Raw genomic sequence first — 21,706 nt, 5'->3', positions numbered from 1 at the left:
CATATGTGGGAACACTTGTATACCCTCAATGATATGGTAGAGGTGAAAGGAAGAATTATAGGAAGGAAACTTGCTGAACTTTGTTTAGTTCAGTGATCGAAAAATGCATATGAACCTGGAATTTCTGTGTTTTTTATTAAATTTTTTTTTAAATGTTTATTTTTACTTTTGAGAGTGAGAGACAGAGCGTGAGTGGGGCAGTGGCAGAGAGAGAGGGAGACACAGAATCTGAAGCAGGCCTCAGGCTCCAAGCTGTCAGCACAGAGCCCCAGGCGGGGCTTGAACTCATAAACCGTGAGATCACGATGGAGCGGAAGTATGACGCTTTACGAACTGAGCCACCCAGGCACTGCTGGAATTTCTGTTTTTGACTTACTGCATCCAGTGGAGTTGGATAGGAAACTTGGAATATTCAATAGGCCAAAATCCTTAATTTGATATTGAAAGGCAGTCACAACTGAGCCCACGTATTTTTCATACAGAACTCCTCCAAGTTCTCCTATAGGAAACCTTGGTCCATTCATTCATTTAATAAATGGTTTTTTTTTTTTGGTTTTATTTTGTTGTTTTTTGTTTTTGTTTTTGTTTTTTGAGAGAGAGGGGGGGAGGGAGGGGCGGAGAGAGAGAGAGAGAGAGAGAGAGAGAGAGAGAGAGAATCCCAAGCAGGTTCCACATGGTCAGCGCAGAGACAAATGTGGGATTTGAACTCATGAACTGTGAGATCGTGACTTGAACCAAAATAAAGAGTTGGACGTTTGATCAGCTGAGCCACCCAAAGGCCCCTAATAAATGTTTCCTGAGCACCTACAATGTGCCAGGCCCCATACCAGTGGCTGGGAACACAGAAGTGGACAACGCAAATGAGATCCCCACCCTAGAGCTCACGGTCTAGATGACTAGGAAGGAAAACGTATCCCTGCTTTAGCTGGTCAGGGAAGGCCTCTTGGAGGAAGTAACAGTGGAACTGAATGTCACCGGAACGGCTTTAGCGTTAGGTGAATTGGTTTGTTCCCGGTTCCCTGAAGACCTCATATACGTGCTGTCCATCTCTGAGCATGAGATCCCACTGTCCTTTAAATTTGGGCTTTTCTCCCTTTTATCCTTCACTTCTCTAAGTCTTGTTTTTCCTTCAGTGTCTCCCTGCAGTCAGGAGTCTACATTCTTGGAGACCTCTAAACTCCCCCAACACGCTGATGCATCACACGTTTGGCCCTCGGCACGAGGCTACCTGGTATTACCTTGTATCTCCTTTTTATACTTTCCTGGGCCCGAGACCTAGACTGTAAACCCTTGTACACCTTGGGGGCTCGATAAATGTTTGCTGCTAATGAAAATATATTCTCCCACAGAGGCTAGATGAGACATGGGAAGCAACTTTAATGTCCCACGCCAAATTGGACTGATGGCTATTTCCACCTGCGGAACTGTGGGAAGGGGCCTGATACTGTGTGGAAGGAGGGTCACACTCTGTCAGCAGGGTCTTCCACGTGTGTGTGTATGTGTGTGTGGCAGGCAGAGCACGGGCACTCCTATTCGCTTTTCCTGAACTGGGCCTTGCAGAAGGTCAGGGTTATCAGCTCACATGGGCTTCCGTGAGCGTAGGACTGAAGGGATTCTCTTGTGGAAGATTCTCAGGTTGCTCAGCCTCTGTGTGTGCTTCCTGTGAATGTTCTGCGTGCCAGAGGAAAGACGGGCAAAATGAGAGGAGACACCCTTCTTAAAGTACCAGTCTCTGGCTTCACTTTGCCTTGTGGTGAATGCAGAAAAGAAAATGCTGCAGGACACCCTTTGCTCACTCAGCCTCTCGGGACGGAGCCTAAGCCAGGAAAACTGGCCTCCCTTCCTGAACTATAACGCTGGGCTACGGGAAGCTTTTAACATCCTAGCTTTAGATGGACAACTATCTGAGAAAGGGCAAAAGAGAGGGGAATACCTTTGAATGACATCTGAAAACTGTAGAACTGTAGTTACAAAAAAATAATGAAGAAATGGGGCACCTGGGTGGCTCGGTAGGTTAAGTGTCTGACTCTTGGTTTCAGCTCAGGTCAGGATCTCAGGCCTCCTGGGATCGAGTCCCATGTTGGGCTCTGCACTGACAGCATGGAGCCTGCTTGGGATTCTCTCTCTCCCTCTCTCTCTGCCCCTTCCCTTCTCGTGCTCTCACTCTCTCAAAATAAATAAACAAACTTAAAACAAAATAATGAAGAAAAATAAAAAAGGAAAAAAAAAGTCATCTATAGTTTCTTATCCTGAACAAAGTACCTTCTCTGGTCAGTTTCTTCATCCCCTCAACAAATGTTTACTTTGTGTCCATCATGAGCCAGGCACTGGGCACTGGACTAAGATAACACACAGACTATTGAGTATCTAAAAGGAAAACGTTAGATTTCTTCTTGTTGATTATGAAGGACAATGGTGGAAAGGTAGCCCCTGCAAAGACATGTCCATGTTCCAATTCCCAGAATCTGTGACTGTTACATTGTATGTTTGGGAGTGAATAAGATGTGACTAAGTTAAGGATCTTGAGAGGAGGAACCTGTTCTGGATTGTCCAGGTGGGTCTTAGGTGCAAGGATCACATTGACACTTTATCAGCCAGAGGCAGAGGCCACCTGGAGACAGGTGCACAGAAGAGAAGAAGGTGATGTGGAGATGGGAGGAGACAAGGGTGTTGTGGTCTCAAGCCAAGGAACACTGGCAGCCCCCGAAGCTGGGAGAGCCTCCAAATGGAACCCCCCACAGAGCCTTTGGAGGGAGCACGGCCCCACTGATGCCTGATTGCAGGCTTCTGGTCTCCAGAACTGGGAGAGAATAGATCTCTGTTGTTGTAAGCCACAATGTTTGTGGCAACTTGTTAGGGCGGCCCTAGGAGTCCAATATACAAAATAATAGTACTCTCTGTAGAAAATGCAGACAAATCCAAAAAGAAGAAAGGTCCTAGTAATTCCACACTAAGTAATTCTGTGGTTAAGGGACACACACACACACACACACACACACACACACACATACACACACACACTGTGGGATTATTCTAAACACTTTTCCACGTCTTATTGTCTTTTAGCATGATTTTAATGACTTGCACTCTATTCTGTCTCATGTACATGCTATGATTAAACTGATAATCCTCATGTTAGATGTTTGGGTTGTTTCTATTGCCAAAACCAGTGCAGATCTTTTTGATGGTAGCAACTGGGGCCACGGCAGGGTCGGCACCTCTCCACTGCCCGGACTGTCGTGAGCTTCCTGAAGCTGAGCCAGGGATTGGGCAACTGGCAAGAGCCTGGGCGGGGTCGGGGGTTGGGGAGGATGTGTAGGACTGGTCAACATTACTAGCATGAGGGAGTCGCCTCAAACCCACAACAATACTTTTTTTTTTTTTTAATGAATAGGATTAAGAAAAGATTTATGACCCAAGTGAGAAGAGCAGACGGGTGTTTTCAACTTTGGATTTAGAGAAAGGAAGGTAGATTTTAGATTTATGGGTGAATGTAGATTTATGGCTAGGCAGTGATGTTGCTTGGAGTAAATGTTGGTGAGAGGCTGTCTGTTGCTTCAGCTCTGCCTCACCCCATGGGATGCAAAGCTTAACAAAGCCATTTCCTGCATGAAACACATCTCTCCCCGAAGGGGCAATGGGTGGCCACGTGGCCTTCAGAAGAATTTGGAGCTGTCACCGAACGTTCTGTACGGAAGACTGCATTACCTTTGTAATCAGGAAAAAACTATTTTGTGTTTCTTTGGTGTACAGTCACTGTCTTGGGTATTATCATGTCTCCATATTTCCATTTGGGAAGAGAGTGACCTAAATTGGAGGTGTAAATGACAAACGAGCTTAGAAAGAAGTGGTCAGAGACTGAAATTTTGACCTATGCTACCACCATGAGACCTAGGATGAACCCTGAAGACATTACGCTAAGTGAAATGATCAAGTCAGGAAACAACAAATACTGTATGATTCCACTTGTGTGGGGTCCTTCGAATAGTCAAATTTATAGAGACAGAGAGAGGAATGGTTGCCAGGGATGGTAGGAGAGGTGGGGTGAGTAGTTCTTAATTAATAAGAATTTCACTTTGGGAAGATGAAAAATGTCTGGAGATGGTTGGTGGTGATGGTCATACACCATTGGGAATATGTTTAATGCCGCTGAACTGCACACCTAAAAGTGGACAAAATGGGAAATTTTGTTCGGTATGTTACAAAAAAAAAGAAAAAAAAGAGCTTTTTTAGGAGTCCTGGGCAAGAAGGTAGAAAAAGAACAGAGGGGAATAGGGAGAGAAACCCTGTAGACCAGAGTCATAGGACAACTACCCTAATTTACACATCAGAGATATGCTAAGCACTTTGTATGCCCATCTCATGAATTGTCTAGGAGGTAGGTGATGATTTTCCTGTTTTACCCACGCAGGAACTGAGGATTAGTGAGGTCTAGTAGCTTCCCAAGGGGGCACTGTAACAGAGCTGGAATTCAAACCCAGGTGTGGTACGTCCAGAACTCACTCTCATTACATTTATGGAGTCTTGACCACTATAGGATGTGCTTTGCACATTTGTTTCACTTAATTCACATAACAACTGGGTCAGTTTGTTATTTTTGTCTCATCTTATAGACAAAGACACTGAAGACTTGGATGTTAAAAGAGGTTTGCCTAACCGTACAGATAATGAGTAGCGGAGTCTGGCTTTGAACCCACACCTTCTGGGATTTGGAACTGAAATGAGGTTTTTCTATGGCTTACTGGCTTAGACAATGCTCCAGGGTAGAGTTTCTCATCGATTCTCCTTTCAGTCTAGCTGTCTGCTGCAGCAGGAGAGGGGAAGATTGTTTGCTGTTGTTCTCTTAGATTAAAGATGGTCCCTGGCTATCTTTATAGGGTCTTTTCTCTAACTACAGAAGTTGTGCAAGTCCTAATTTGCCTGCCTTCATTACTTACCTAAGAATTCCTGATACCAATACCCTTTACTCTGAGACATTGTATTACAAAGATTTATTGACTCATCTGTCTCGTCTACCAGGTTATAGGCTCTAAGGGCTTGTGAGCTCTGATTTCTGTTTCTTTAGTGTCTACCACTGTGCTCTATACCTAGGAAGGGCCCATTAGATAGATGTATGTTGAAAGAATGAATGAAGTAAGCCAGGGGGTCAAGGAAAGATTTTTATTAACTCCTCAACATAAGACTGATCTGGTCCATTAATAAAACAATCTATGAAGAACAGCGGTCTGCTCTTGCCCCTGACCTTGGTGTTCGCCTCTATTTATCTGAGAGATATTGACTGAACCCTTGCTGGGTGGGCTGGGAAAGCAGAAATGAATATGATAACCCCCTGCTTTTAAGAAGCTTACAGTCTAGAAGGTGGTGCAAAATTACATATAAATCCTTAGAATAGTGGTCACAAGGTTAGCAGTGTTGAGTGTCCTGCAGAGAGATGGGATTTCTGGAGAAGGACAAGAATGGAGACAAAGTGAAGTTGTTAAGATCCCAGGCGTTTATATCCAGGCTGCTTATGAGCTGTGTGACTCTGGCAAATTACATAATCCCCTAAGGCTCAGTTTTCTCCTGTAAAAAAAAAAAAAAAAAAAGTGTTTGTTTTTTGAATTGTGTTCCCCCACAAGGGTTGAAGTCCTAGCCCCTGTCAGTACCTGTCAGTGTGACCTTATATGGAAATAAGGTCTTTGTTGATGATCAACTTAAGGTGACGTCATTGGGCTGGGTCCTAATCCAAAATGACCAGTGTAGTTATAAAAAGGGTAAGTTTGGCCTCAGACACAGGCACATCCAGAGGGAAGGCGATACGAAGACACAAGAGAATGTTACCGACAAGCCAAGGAATGCCTGGAGCTACCAGAAGTTACAACAGATTCTCCCTCTGAGCCCTCAGAAGGAACTAATCTGTTCAACATCTTGATTTTGGACTTCTGGCCTCCAGAACTGTAAGATAATAAATTTCTGTTGTTGAAGTCACCCAGTTTGTGGTACTGTGTTATGGTAACCTTAGGAAACTAATTCGGGGCAGTAATAGTGCTTATCTCATGGAGATGTGAGGATTAGATGAGACATAAGCAAAGGGCTTAGCACAGTTCTTGGTACATAGTAAGTGGTTGATGATTGTGGGTAGGACGAACACCCTTGATGTGGGGGCAATCGAACAGCGCCTCACAGGGGCGATGGCATTTGCCTTAAGGCTTGAAGGCTGGGTAGGGTGTGGGCATTGAGAAGGTGTAGGAAGAGGGATTCATGGAACTGTCATTTGCAGTGACATCTCGGCCCCAGAGAAGACTTAGGCTGAGCCCTGAGGTTCTTGCCTTCTGGCCCAGGGGCAAGTAACCGTTGGGGAATGTGGATGATTCCTGTTATTTTTACATTCCTTGTCTTTTGATAACAGCCACTCAGTCTTCCTTTGGAAAAGTCACCCCTCCCCTGCTCTAATCATGGCTCTGTCCTTCCTCAGGCCAGTGAGAGGTCTCCAGCCTGCTGGGCCTCGTGAAGAGTCCAGGAGGTGGCATAAGCCCAAACAGGGCCAATCAGAGTTCTCACTAAGGATAGATATGGATGGTGAGAAAGGGAGGATCTCTGATCCTCTGGCGTGGGGAACAGTAAGGACAATGAACCTGGTGCTTCTTGGGGCTATTTTCCCTGACTGTGTCGAAGAAGCCATCTTTGGGATGAGGGAAGCAGGCTAATGTGCAAATGGAAGTAAATCTGAGAGTTGGAAAGTGATGGAGATGGATGGATTGATGGCTGGCTGGCTGGCTGGCCGGATGGATGGATGGATGGAGAGAGAGAGAGAAAGAGAGAGAGAGCAAGAGATCTGAAGGCAGTGATACAGTGTTTGAGGCCCAGGAGCCAGCATTCCTGAATCCAGAGGTCCATGGACCTTAAAGTAATGAAAACAAATACTTTTTTTCCCCCTTACACTACTTTGTGTTGGGGTTGATTGCATGCATCCAGGAGAGTCCTGGCCTTGTCATTATCTTCAGGCACCAGCCTTTCCCCAGGGCAAGCAGCTCCTGGGTATGAACTTTCAAGAGGGTGATGTAGGTGGTCATGGTGGTGACAGTGGTGCCTGTTACAGCCTAGTGGGTCACAGAGGCCAACACGGGCCTCCAGTGCAATTTCACATCAAGATTGGCTTCCGTCTGTGACGGAAATCCACTGTGGGAGTAAGGCTAGTCCTGCTCTGAAAGAATTTCAGAGATTTTAAGAAGGCAGAAGCCTTACTTCTCACATCGAATGGAGAATTCCAAGAGTGTGAGTTGAGAGACCTTCAGAACCATTGGAATGGGTGTGGAGAGGCATCCCTTTTCTCTTAAGGTGCCAAGGAGCTAGATCTTCTTGGCATTTCCACTCAAGCTTAATTTCTAGTCCTCCTCGTGTGTGTCCACCTCAGTGCTGATTTAGTTGTTTTTCTCATCCACAGGGATCACAAGAAGCTCTGGGGTCCAGATTTTACACGGTCGCCCGTCACCCAACCACGTGTGCAAATACTTGTATGCAGCTAGAACTCGAGTTTGTCCAAAGACCAATCATCTCTGAATGTCTTCTGCTAAGAATTTAATATACATATTTCTATTTAGCCCTCTAGTCTAAAGGTGAGTTGTTAGTATGCGAGGTTCCTGATAGAATTGAACACTTTCAAAATTTTATTTTACAGTAACTAGTTAATGTGGGAACACATAATGTGTACGAAATTGTAGAGTTACACTTATGTGTATCAGTTTTGTGCCAGGAGGGTTGAGGGAATGGTGGGTACATCATGGCTGCTTTTCATCCATTGAAAGTGCTATGCTCCAAGCCTTCTTGGGAGAATTAAGACTATAAAGCTGACATAGGCCAGGTGGCACAGGAACACATAGTGAACATTTGTAAGCTTATGGCAATGACTACCATAGTGTCTTTACAAACTGGTTTTGACCACATGTTCATAAAAATCCTAGTTACTGACTGAGGGCAATCAGTGGGTTCTGCCCTTTTATTGTCTACTCAAACCAGATACATTGTTTATGGCTAGAATAGTGCCCAGCACAGTGTAGGCCCTCATTAAGTAGCTGGTGGATTCCTTAATGGGTATTGGTAGCGAACTGTTTCTTTTCTCTCTCCATGTTCCAGCTCTGTTGGACTTCCCCTATTAGTTCCCAGAATGCTCTGCACTTTTTTTTTACCCCTCGGGCCCTTTGCACATGCTAGTCCCCCTGCCTAGAACACTGTGCACTCATCCAGCAAGTATTTATTGAGTGATAATTATGTGTTAGGTAGGCATTTGTACAGGTCCTGGGGCTCCCACAGTGAACGAGACGATGGAGCCTGTGTCGTAGCTGGGGGAGACTGACGATAAAGAAAAATCAGTACATATATATTATATCAGCTGAAGAAAAGATCTGCAGAGAAAAATAAAGCTGGGAAAGAGGAAGTTGTGTCTATGTGGGTAGGGGCTGTTGTTGCACATTTTAAAGAGAAGGTGACAGCTGGCCAACTAACTGCCACACCTCCTTCAGGCCCTCTCTGCACCCCTAGACTACGTGAACACTCCTTGTTTCCGGTTTCCAGAGCATGTGTGCTTCCTTTGTCATTACGCTTTATAACTACAGTTGTTTTATGGAAACTTTTTCCCTGCTGGATTGGGCTTCACAAAACTGGGGCCATGTCGTCTTATTTACCACTCTGTTGCTGCCCTCGGGGACGGCCTTGCCCGTGACAGACATTCCGTGGCTATTTACTGGGTGAACAGATGAGGGAAAATAGGACATCACTTAGAAAACATCCTATGTTTTCCTGCTTGCTATGTGTACAGTAGAAATAATGTATTGGCTCTTTGGCTGGTGTACATATTAGGAGCTTTGGAAAGCAAAGTATCAAATAATTAAGTGAGCCTAAAATTAGTGTAGAGCAGGGCTTCTCAAGCCTGAATGGGCACACTAGCCACCTACAGACCGTACTTTCCAGAGATGGCTGGACAGCACATCCCAGCCCGCGTGGTCTTCTTATGGTAACATTGACATTTCTCCCATTGAGACGTGGGGTCTCTTTCTCTCCCTTCCAGTCTGGGTGGAACCATGGCCAGAGGAAGTGACCCTATGTGACTTTTTGAAACGTCTACTTTTGGAAATCATGCTGTGAAGAGACTTGATCTCAGGATCTTTCTTGGAGCTCTTGGAAAGTAATTTCCCTTTCTTATGAATGTGTAAGCCTGGAGTTGCTGAGGGTCCCTCATGTGGTAGCAAACTGCTCAAGAGTGAGACCCATATGTAGGGAAGCAGAGCTGACACGGGGAGACCAAATCTTGATGATTGTCTGAGCTGCATGATCCGGATATACCTGAAGTCCCCTTAGAGTTTTCAGTTAGAAAAGCCAATAATCCCCTTCCTTTTTTTTTTTTTTTTTTTTTTTTTTTTTTTAACTACTTCAAGTTGGGTTTGTGTCACCTGCATCAGATGAGGGGCGCCTGGGTGGCTCGGTCGGTTAAGCGTCTGACTTCGGCTCAGGTCATGAACTCGCGGTTTGTGAGTGTGAGCCCCAAGTCGGGCTCTGTGCTGACAGCTTGGAGCCTGGAGCCTGCTTCGGATTCTGTGTCTCTCTCTGCCCCTCCCACACCCCCCCCAAAACCAAATAAACATCAAAAAAATCTTTTTTAAAAAAGACGATTCATGATGAATATGATTTCATGCCAATATCCTTGGCAACAGAGTCTATAAACCTAGCTTTTGAAAACTATTTAGCACTATAAAAAAACAAGGATATTGCTGTTCCTACTTCCCTAAGAATATCCTCGAGGAGCCATATCCATCAATTACTATTAACGAGCACATCCCAAATTCCGGCCCTTTGATGATCTGGGCACCCTCGTCAGGTATTTCCGCCCTCTTCCCTCCGTGACCCCTGCAGTTTCCCAGGCTACCCTGACTCCAAGATAACCTACACCTGTTCTCAGCATGTCCTGCGGAGACCCAAGCGAACCCCTTGGAGATTCTGAATGATTCATCTTGAACAGAACCCTGGGTTTGCCTGGGACTCTCAGGGGAGCCGTGTGAGAAACTCTAAAATACACATGAATGAGTAAATCGGGACTGAGTGCCAATTTGGAGCGATTAAAGGATCCCGTGAAAGCTGAACCCCTGGAGAGATGTACATGCTTCTGTTGTATAATCCCGTAAGTGCAAAGGGGCATAGGGGTAGCCTCTTTTGATGGAGCGCCTGTGCACACCCACTCTTGCCCCTTGGGTCCTTGGCACCCGCAGAGCTCCTGTCATCACGGAGGCCAGCCCCGGGCTCTCTCCTATCACCCTGGGAGTGTCTTCTAAAGAATTCCTCCAGAGCCGTGGTTCTGGGCTGCGCTGATTACTCTTAGTAAGTTTAGCCCTGGCCCCTGGCTCTTCACGGCAGGAATGAGTTGCCAGAAGGGTCACATTCTTCCTCTGAGGCAGTTCACTGTCCTTTCTTTTAGCAGGAGGTGGTGATGTGTTCTTCCCTACGTGCCGCTCCTCTCTCGCTAAATCTCCATCTAACCTCAAGACTCTCAGATGCCACCTTATCTGGGAATCCATCCCGGGCCCTCCTTTTTCACTCAGGCCTGTCTAGCTTCTGCAGCCTTAGAGCTTCCGGGACTCGTTATACGGGCGTCATTAATGAAGTTTTTGGCACAATGTCTGGTACAGTGCTTCGGTGGTGATGATCCGGGATTCAGAACAGCTTCTTCAACTCCCCTCTTTCCCGGACGGTGTCTAAAACTGTCCAGCGGGCTGTGTTGTAACCCCACGGGCTCCAGCCGATGGGAAGTCAGGATCTCACCTCCCTCCCTTCTGGAGAGCTGGGCGGCTAAACCCTGGAGCCCAGAGACCTGCTCCGTCCCTTGGTAGCTCGCTTCTCATTACCTCACTTTTCTTATCTGGACAATGGGGATCACGATGAGTTCTACTCCTCAGCATTGTCATGAAGAGTAAATAAAATATCCAGGTACAGCTAAGTTTCACAGAGTGCTGGGCACATAAGAACTCAGTAATGCCATGGCTCCCATAACATAATCAATGAAAATCTATTGAATATCGAATAGAAGACAGGGCAGAGTTTTAGGTTCCAGCTCTGGGCCTCGCGTGGAATTGACTTCTCGGTGACTCGAGGTGGTGTCCAGACCTTGCTGTGTGTGACCCGTTGCATGTGTTCATCCGCTCAGCAGCTGTTCACTGCCTGGCTGCTCTGTGTCTACCATATAAAAGCCACAGCTCCCATAGTGGCGTTGTGGGAATCGGGAGTGAGGCCAGGAAAATATTTTGCAGTTTTGGCCGAACGATGGGTTAGCATTCTAGACTGTTTATTGCTTCCCTAGAATTTGCTTTGCCAGCTCCCAGCCCTGTGGTCAGGGGCAAGAGGTCTTTACTTACTTTAAGAGAAAGCCGAGGGTGAAAATAATACTCCTGTTTCTGCTGTTTCTGAAACAGAGGAACCGTAAAGGAGGCTTCAGAGAAAAGTGTGTGCATTCAGACAATGCTTTCTGGCTGGTAAGGAATGAAACCACAAGGATTAGGAGGCACATTGCACTTAAAAAAAAAAAAAAAAAAAAACAGGAGCAGGCAAAGGACTTAACTCTATATGTACTGGGGTGAAGTTCAATGTTTGTAATCTAGTCTTTGGCTATTGTAGTATAGTGTTCAGTAAATATGCATAAATATTTAGCATGTATTATGTTTAGAATTCAGCACCGTTTGCCTGACTTTAGATGGAGGGGCGTTTGTTATATGTAATACTTTGACCGTACAGTAGGATTCTGTAAACAGAACTTTCCCCCTTAAATTCTTTCTGCCCCTTAGATTCTGCCCAAATATTTAATGACAAATATCATATAAAACTCTGGCAGGCTGGGGTACCTGGCTGGCTCAGTCAGTAGAGCATACAACTCTTGATCCTGGGGTCATGGGTTTGAGCCCCACGTTCAGCATAAAACAACAACAGCGGCAACAATAACAACAGAGAACTCTGGCAGGCTGTGGTTCAATGTGCTGACCGTTGGTCTGACGGTCATTATCAATGTTGATTGCTTACAATTCTCTATCAAATCTGAATGCTGTTGGCCTTTTAGGTAGAATGACTATTCTTTTTTGCTGGAGTGTCCATTGCATTCCCACTAAAAGTCAGTAACGGCCTCCAGTTGTTACAACTGAAAATGTCTCCCCCCATTTCCAAAAGCCCCGTAGGGGGACTGTGCCGCCCCCCATTGAGAACCACTAGATCGCATAGCATCTTGTTTAATGATTGCACGGAATTGAGTTCAGAACTTTCCCCACTAGACTTGAAGCTTCATGAACGCTGCACAGACCCATGTCAGGTATTAATCTCTGATGGTTTTTTTTCTGGTGCTTAGAACAGGGCTTGACCCTTAGTGGGTTCTCGATAGATACTGTGCTGGGATGATGGCAATGCCGTATAGTACACTATTAATTTTGCAGAACTTAGTCAAACTGCATTGCAGAGTTTTTTGTAAGCAAGGGTGATATTCAAAATATTTAACAAATAGGGGCACCTGAGCGGCTCGGTCGATTAAGTGTCTGACTTCCGCTTAGGTTATGATCTCATGTCTCACAGGTTTGAGCCCTGAGTCGGGCTCTGTGCTGACAGCTCGGAGTCTGGAGCCTGCTTCTGATTCTGTGTTTCCTTCTCTCTCTGCGCCTCCCCCGCTTATGCTCTCTTTCAAAAATAAAGAAATAAACATTAGAAAAAATACTCAACGAATAATATTGCACACGCTCTGACCAATAAGAACTTATTGGAGAGTCTGGAGGCCCCCTTGCTGGCACAGGAACCTTTAGTTGCTGGCTCATGGGACAGTCCAGAGGGTCCCAGGAATAGGAGACAGGGAGTGAGGTGATAGGAGGGGACAGTGTCAAATTTTAACAGCCAGGAAGGCAAAACGAGAAGATGCTTCTGAATATCATCAGAATGGCTATCGTGTAGAGTGCAGCATACAGAACGTTTTCAGGATACCCCGGGAGCTATTCATCCGTTGACCAGATATTGTGAAATATCTGTACAAAAGTTCTCTGGCTTCCAGGCTTTCTCTACGTTTTCCCCCAGAAGTCTCTCTTCATTTTGTTCAGTCAATGCCAGACCAGATTGTTCAAGAAAAGCCTGAGAAAGAACATGGGGGTGCCTCCTGTATTTCATGCCCATAACCCACGGGCAAATGCGTGTTCCTCGGGAGCCTGGCAAGATTCCCTATGTTAGCAGTGCCTTCCCACCCACCTGGCTCCTGCGGCTGAGGCCCTAACCCTTTTTTCTAGGTGAGCCTCGTAGTCTTCTAAGTCTCTAGAATTTGGCTCAGCAGTTGACTGTGTAGGAAGGACAGTGACAAAGTTTTGGATTCTGGGACACCTGGGTTTTAGTCCACCTCTTCCCTTACCGGATGGGTGATTGTAGGCAAAGACAAAAAAAAAAAAAAATCCACACTCTGCGTTGGGTGCCTGTGGACAAATCATGTAGCCCCTCTGTTTCATTTACTGTAAAATGAAGGATCCACACTGGCTGCTCTCTAGAACTCTCCCTGCTGAGTCGTTAGATCCCCTGGGTTGTGGAGGTGGAAGGCATGTCCTTGTGTGGATCCCAGGCCCACTGCTCTAGCCTCACTTGTGTGGCAGGGACCTGGGGGCCCGTGCATGGGATCCAGGCTCTGTCCGCCCTCTCTTGGCTTGGGCCAGAGGGCCTCCAGCCCTAGAGCTTAGCTCTGAGGTTCTCCCACTGGAAACGACGGCCACGACCGCTTCCTCCTCCGTGCCCTCCCTTGCACCCCTCTCTCCTCCTCCCTCACTTTCCTAAGCTGTTGCTCTTTCTCTGTTCTCTCTCTTCTTCTCCATCCTTGGAGGACCTCATCCCCTCACCTGCTTCAACTTCAAGGAAACCAAAACGCTAAGGCCCCCTGCCCTGTCATCAAACTGGGTCCTTGGGAAGTTCCTTAACCTCTGCTTGACTCAATTTCCTCATTTAAAAATGTGATAGTCCTTCTCACCTCAAAGGGTCGTTGGGACCGTTCAGTGAGACCGTACGTGTGAAATACTACAGCAGTGTCTGGTCAATGAGACTTGAGCCTGCTTCGTTAGTATTTCCCTTTTCCCTGCAGCAAGTTGACTTGGCTCATGGCATACATATGGGTGTGCTATGATTAATCTGCCCTGGAAAGTTTGCATTCTCTTTCCTTTGAGCATTAAAGTGTGTGAGTAACCTACTTGCTGAGCTTTCTTTTTTCATGCAGCCTCTTGCCGTTCCCATTCCTTCCTGTAAACACACACATTCTTCAGCTTGATTAAACTATTTGGAGTTCCAAGGCTCACTAGACTTTCTCATTTTTCCTTGTCTCTGTATCTGGCCAGCATGCCCTTTCCCCAATCTATCTTTTTTTGTCTTTGGTAGTGGTGGGACAGATTGACCTCTTATGAGTAGATGCTTCAGGAATTGGCTCACACGCCACCTCCTCCAGGAAGACTTCCCTGGTTGCTGCCACTCCCCAAGGTAGAGTTAAGTGGTTTTTCGGTTGTGCTTTTTAGAGACTGTTGTCACAGGGCTTACACCATGGCAGTACCATTATTTCTGTTTACTTGTCTCTCTTTTTAAACTGGCAAGTCCTTGAAGGCAGGAACTTGGCTGTATCTATTTTTTTATCCTCAGCACCCAGCCTTTTTATTTTCTTTCTTTCTTTCTTTTTTTCTTTTTTTGGAATCTAATATGTGCTTAGTAAATGTTATATGAATGAATGAAGAGGATGGGAAAAGACGTCCTAAGAACTCACTAGAAAAGTCGCAAAGTCATTGTACTAAAGGAGATTCATTTTACTAAGAGGAACACTTCTCTGTTCCTGTTTCTTTCCAGATATATGTGCCTACTTTGGGCACAATTATAATAATTTTGATTTTTAGAAAGTCCATAGCTGGTAGAAAGAACAGACTAGAAGGAATGGAGGTAAGGTGTTAGAGACAAGGATCCTGAAACACCTGATCCTCTGATAGTGACAGGCACAGAAAAAGTACAAAACACACAACTGGGCACCTGAGCGCAGGGAAACAGCTTTAAGCCGCACAGAATATTCCTACACAGCCCAACAACTGACATTCAAAAGGGATGGCCTGAGTTACTGAAGGTTTAAATTATACTTTGAAGAGTCTGCTGAAGAAAACAAAGCTCTAAAACCGATTGAATTTTTCGTGGAATAAGTTTCAGTCACCGGGAAACGGCATGGGAATGTTCAGTCATTAGGATGCTACTTGGACATTTTAAGACGGAAACTATGTTGTGGGTCTGGAGACGGTTCTGCAATCTCGTAACGACTTTCGCCGATACACAACAGAATGGTGAGTAAAAGATGTCTTTAGGACCTGGCTTGTTGAACTCATATGGAGCCCTGGGAGGTTGTTGGCATTCTCTTGAATATTGATGCTGAGATGGGGGAGTACGGGAGCTTCCCTCCCTCTCTTGTCATCATCAGCCTCCTATTTTCTATGCAACAGGCTGGGTGTAGGATTTTGTTTGAAGGAAAGCATCCTCAGCTAAAACATGCAGTAAGCATGTTCTTACAGGAGCATGCATCCAGATATAAGTTCTTAGGAGGCAGTGATTATGAGCATCGTCTGAATGAGTTCAGGTCTGGGTGTCTGGGCTTCACCTCTCCATACCTCGGTTTACTCCTTTGTAAAATGTGGATAATTATAGCCCCCGTGTCACTGAGCTGTTGTGAGAATTAAACTTGTTAAAATAGGTAAGGCGCTTAGAAAAATGCTTGGCATATAAGAAATCTATTTTGCTATTTGCTATTCAGGTAGCCCCTTCATCAAGCCTGCCTCGTAAGGGGTGAGGCAAAGCTTTGAAAGCCAGTGCTCTCTGAGCCTTGAAGAATGTAGGGAGGGGCAGGGCATTTGAGTCTAAGAGCAAGGGAAGGAGGGGGAAAGATCACACGTTCGGGCCCTGGGTCGGGACCTTGCATACACGAGAGGAACACTACGTGGCAAATATGTTATTACTAAGCAGTCGCTCAGGTCAGGCAGCGTGCAAGGTGAGAGGGAGGGGACAGAGCACAGCTTCGGGGAGAAGGGGAAGTAGCTTGAGCCATGTGTGGGCTCCCAATCCGTCTGCCTCGCTCACGAACCGGAACTAATTTCAACTGGCGTCTTTGGATCTGGGTTTTAGAAAGCTACTCTGGGAAGTGCTGTGGAGGTTAGAGAGTTGGAAGGAGAGGAGAAGGACAGAGTCAGTGGCTGTTTCAGAGAAAAAACACCCAGGGTGGGGTGGGAGGCACGGGAGAGGACAAAGATGATTCCAGAGTTTCCTGGTTTGGGCAACTGGGTGGATATGATGCTGTTCATCAAGATAGAGAAGGCAGGAGGAAGAGCAGGTTTGGGTGGGGGAGGTAATGAGTTCATTTCTGGGACAGGCTGAATTTGAGGTGCCTAAGGGAAGTTGAGGCGGAGATACCCCGTAGGCAGTCGGGTCTGGAGCTCAGCTAGGAGGGGCAGGGCCAGAGATACGGATCCCAAGTTGTGAACTTATAAATGAGAGCTAGAACTTTGGGAGCGGTTGAGTTCACTCAGGGAAGAAGCGTGAAGTGTTAGAAGAACAAGAATGGAATGGCAAGGTCATCAATGGCTGGGGGTGGGGCTGAGGAAGGGGTCGGCACGAGAGACCAGGAGGGGCTGCCCATGTGAGCCAAGTCCTTGGCTTGAGCAGGTAGGATGCACAGCAGCCTTCAGTGGGGCCCTTCCCAGGCCTTGGCTGCCCTGATAACTTAAACAAAAAGCATTATTGCTCTCAAAGGGCAAGAAGGGATTTGTGATCTTGAAATCAGTGTGCTTTGGAGCCGAATCTCAGAGATTTGATGATCCAGTGGTTTGTGTGTGTGTGTGTGTGTGTGTGTGTGTGTGTGTATTTTGTTAAGTTTTCAAGATGACAACCTTTAGAACAAAATGAAACCTGTTCCAAATCCCAAGAGATGATAGAGTGATCAACAGAGGTCTTGTCATTGAGGCTGGGGCTGGGTGGCTTCTCTCTAATGTCTTAGGGCAGCATATGCACATTCATCCCACGTATATTACTTAGGTACCAAGTATATGGCAGTCCCTGTGCTCAGCTCTGGATAGAGCTGTGGCCAAAACAGTTTCTGCCCCTGGGGCTAACTGGTTCTCAATCTTGGCTGGACCTTAACATCATATGGGGAGTATTGAAAAATTCCCCCATGCCTAGGCCGTGCCTCATACCAGAGAACTCAAAAATCCTTGGCAATGCGGCCAAGTGGAAGTAGCTTTAAAAACTCTGCAGACTTGGGGGTCCCTGGGTGGCTCAGTCGGTTAAGCGTCTGACTTCGACTCAGATCTCATGGTTCATGAGTTCGAGTCCTGCGTCGGGCTCGATGCTGACAGCTCAGAGCCTGGAGCCTGCTTTGGATTCTGTGTCTCCCTCTCTTTCTGTTCCTCCCCTGCTCTCACTGTCTCTCTCTCTCTCTCTCTCTCTCAAAAATAAATAAAGATTAAAAAATAAATAAAACGAAAAAACCTCTGCAGATGATTTCAATGTGTAGCTACAGCTGAGAACCAGCTGAGTGTAGATAATCTAGTGCACCCAAGTATTTCCACGGAACCCCAATGGCAGACTCTTGACTCAGTCCAGTTGCCTTAATTTATCCCTGAGGGGCCAGGAGTTGAGTTGGCCAAGGTGGCCCATGAAGGGCCTGGGCTGAGAGCTCCTGTACCCCACTCCTCAGCCAAGGAAGAGTCTTGCACACCGGTGTGGCCTCGGCCTGATCTGTGCTGTAGCCCTTAACCTGGCTGGCCACCCAGCTTTGATGTTTAAGTAGAACTCTGGTGAATGATTTGCATTGTTCTCTCTTTTCACCAGGGCTGTCTTCTTTCTCTGTGAAAAACCAGTTGAATTCTTTGTCTAAATGGGGTATTCATTCAGAGGACACACAATGGACCTCTTTCACTCGCAACTAAATCTCTAGTAACAGAGACCAAGGGCCTGCCAGCAAAGTCCTTGTGAAACCCGTCCCCGTGCGCCCGGCTTCTGGAAATGAACCGTGAGCACTGCCGTTTGGAGAAACAGGGGCCCCACATTGTGTAGGGGGTGGGGCTGAGAGCCACAGACTGCTCTGACGCTGCGGGCAGGTCTCCGAGCTCACACTGGGGAGCCCTGGAGTTGCTCCCCACAAGGGCAACCAAGCCCTTTTCTCGGTGGGACCCCCAAAAGCATCGGTCTGGCAATCACTGTTTAAGCCTGGAAGGGCAGCTGTGTGACTTTGGGTTACTGGCGTGACCTCTCTGAGCCTGAGTTTCAGGCCGAAACATGGGGGAATAGGATTATCGTGAGGATTAAATGACATAATATGTGCAAAATGTGGGGCACCTACGGTTATCTGTCATGTCCTAAATTAAGGCCCTTTGATATATAACGCAAAATTGAACGCAAAGAATTAAAGCAGCAAACGAGCTGTTGTGGCTTGTCATCCCTCAATTATAAATGAGGATACTGAAGCCCAGGGAATGGAAGAAATGTGTCCAATGTTGCACAGTCATCAAAGGAGATGGACTTTGAACTCGGGCCTCCCACAGTAAGAGGGCAAGAGTGGATTAGCTATTACTATTTTCTGGATGTTGCTTTGGATTCAGACAGGAGGAGAGAAGGTGTGGGGAGTGGGGAAGAATTTTCTTATTACTTTGGAGGATGTATTCAGAGCCATGATACTTAAGCCAGACGCTGCAGAGTTTCATCCTGGGAACAGAGGAAAAGGAGCCAGTTTCTGCTGGGACCGACTAGGTGCTAGGCAGCACGCGAACCCTTTTTGGGGACACTTGTACATTATTTAACGCGCAGGAATAAATCTGCAAGGGAGGTGGTAGGGATTTTTATCCCTAATTTGGGGTTGGGGGGGAGGGTTCAGAAGCTCAGAGAAGTTAAGCAACACGCCCAATGTCACAGAGTCAGTGTTGAAGCCTGACTTTGAACCAGAGTCTGTCTGGCCTGAGATGCACCTGCTGCTTTGCTTTTGCTGAGTGTATCCTGTTGACCTTGAGAAATGAGGTCTTCTCCGTGTCTTCAGTTTACTCTCTCACTTTGTAGGGATCTCGTCTCCATTTCCTAGGTCCTGAACAATTAGAGAGGGTGGTTTCCTAGGCTGTTTGCTTGGCAGCCACATCGGGAGGAGAGTGGCAGTGATACTAAAATTAATAATAATAAGAATAATAATAATAACAACAACAATAATTATCACATTGAGCACTGTGTCCCAAGCACTCCATGTGTTCCAGACACAGTTGCAAGAACTCAACAGACCTTACCTCAGTGTAATCCGCACAACACTCCTGTACAGTTGGGATTATCACTCTTCCTGTTTCTGCAGATGGGAAACTGGCACAGATCAGTCCAGCAACTTGCCTAAGGTCACACAGCTAGTCACCGTGGACCTGGGATTTGAACCATGCGGTTGGACCCAGAAGCTACTTGGCAGAACTTGCTGGAAGCAGATGTGGTCTTTGTGCCTCCTGACCTGGCTTCCGGTTGGCAGCTGACGCAAGAGGTGTTCCATGGGGGAACGTTCCCTGGGGAATGACTCTCCTGTCACTTCGTCTTGAGGAAGGGGTTGTTCCTGGTATGTGGAGTTTCACTGATGTTGAGAGGGTGCTTACTCTTTCCGCCTGTAGATTTCCTCGGATTGGTCTTTGTTTAACTTGGCCCTACATACTCACTCAGCTGGGCTCTCAGGCCCTCCTTTAATGAGGCGGAGGCTCCCTTTGCAGGAGGTCAGGCTCCTGTGCCTTCTTGCCTTGTCCTCTGGCCACACTCTCCTCTGCAGGCTGCCTCTGTGTCCCCAGATCTCAGATCCAGGAGCTGGACCCAAACCCTGTCGCAGATGGCTGGAGAACCCTCGTGAGTCTCTGACCACCTGGGGCCACCAGCCCAGCTCTGGTCCTGTGGAACCTGGCCACAGTGGGCACAGCATCCCAGCGTGTCGTATCTACACCCATGCACCTGGGGCTTATATTTCAAGGAAGGGAGATTCTGGTTTTCCCCAGCAAGTTTTAATTCAATCCCCTGGCTTTCAAGAGGGTGTGAATACCGTAGCATTCTGTCCTTGCATTCTGTCCTTTGTATTCTGTAGTTAAAAAAACAAAAGATAAAAAAACCCTAAACTTTGCCTTAATAATGAAATGAGCAGCAGTGATTTATTGAGCACATACTATGTGCCAAACATTCCACAAACAGCATCTCACTTAATTCTTTTCACATTTTTGAGGGGAAGGCCTTGGTTATCTTGTTTTTATGGTTGAACAACCTGAGTGCAGAGGGATTAATTTGCTCAAGGCCACACGGTAAGCAGTGGCCAAGCTGGGATTTGAGCCCAGGTCAGTCTGACACCAAAGCTCTTAACCACTATCGGTACTACTTTCCATTTCTCTCCTTACCCATCCTCCCTTCGTCCGGAAGTCCAAAACGTTGCACGGATGGGTGAGAACTTGGACGATTTGAGTGACTAGAGGAGCTGTTCCAGTGGCTCTTTTCTCCCTGCCCACACGGTGTGCCTGTGGTTTCTTCAATCTGGGACCAAGGAGACCTTGTAGCGTTTGTCTGGGGCAGAATGTAAATGTGTCACTTGTCTTTCTCGGCTCGACAGCAACTGCTCTCTCATGTGCCAGTATGCGTGTGCATGCACGTGTTTCGCCCTTACTTGCTCCTCCTGACAGATAGCTGGTCCTGTGCCTGAAATTGATTCATTTCTAATGAAAAACAACCCGACCTGAAGATAAGAATTCACTCAAGCAAGATTGGAAGGAGAGATAATGTGGAGTATGCAATGAGTTCGTTTTAACTGGTGACTTATTCCACCTAAGAGTTCTCATGTGTCAGAAGGGAGTCCGGGTCTGGGAAAGGTATGCAGAGGAAGCTGGAAAAGCCCCTGAGTTCTGCAGGGGAGCTGGTCCTTCCTACTGCAAATGCTTAGGAGCCTGGACCCTGGGCCAGGAGTGGAGGGTGGAGTGCAGTGACTGATGCAGGCCTGGGGAGGGGGGCAGGGGCTTTCATTCGCTAGTGAGTGGGCATTTCCCATGTGGGTGGCACCTGACTTTCTGGGATATTTTCTTAAGTTTGTCTCTGCATTCTGACTCTTGATTCCCCAATGGAGGAGCTAGGCGTCTGCCTTCTCAGCACCCCTGTGCATGGAGTAGAGAGTCGTGACTTAGGCTCCTTCGATGAGACACCGCTTCCCTTCCCCCACTCCCCCGAAACGGACTTTGATCTTCAGGAAGGTGGCATTGCAAAGGATCCATTTTCAGGGCCAGCAATGGTTGGGGTCCTGGCGGAGGCAGCATGTGGTCCAGGCAGGTGGTGGTGGCGGGGACATCTTTGCAGGAAGCAGGCCTGTGGTAATGCTTGATTCTTAATTGTTCTTGGTGGCAGAGCTTCCATGTCTGACTCTCCGACCCCCCAGGAGATTTGTGAGCTACCCCCAAGTCCTGTAAATTTGTGGAGGTTTGCTGAATGGCCCAGGATATAGTCTATCTTCATACATGGTCCGTGGATGCTTGAGTATTTATTCTGCTGTTGCTGGGTGAAGTGTTCTCTAAATGTCGATTGGATTCTGTTGGTTGATGGTGGTGTTGAGTTCTGTGCTCTTGTTGAGTGCTGTCTAGTTGTTCTATCAGTTATTGAGAGGGGATGTTGAAGCCTCTACCTATAATTGTGGATT

Source organism: Panthera uncia, chromosome D1, assembly GCF_023721935.1.
Source record: "Panthera uncia isolate 11264 chromosome D1, Puncia_PCG_1.0, whole genome shotgun sequence".
NCBI classification, from domain to species: Eukaryota; Metazoa; Chordata; class Mammalia; order Carnivora; family Felidae; genus Panthera; species Panthera uncia.
This window is presented reverse-complemented; position numbering follows the sequence as displayed.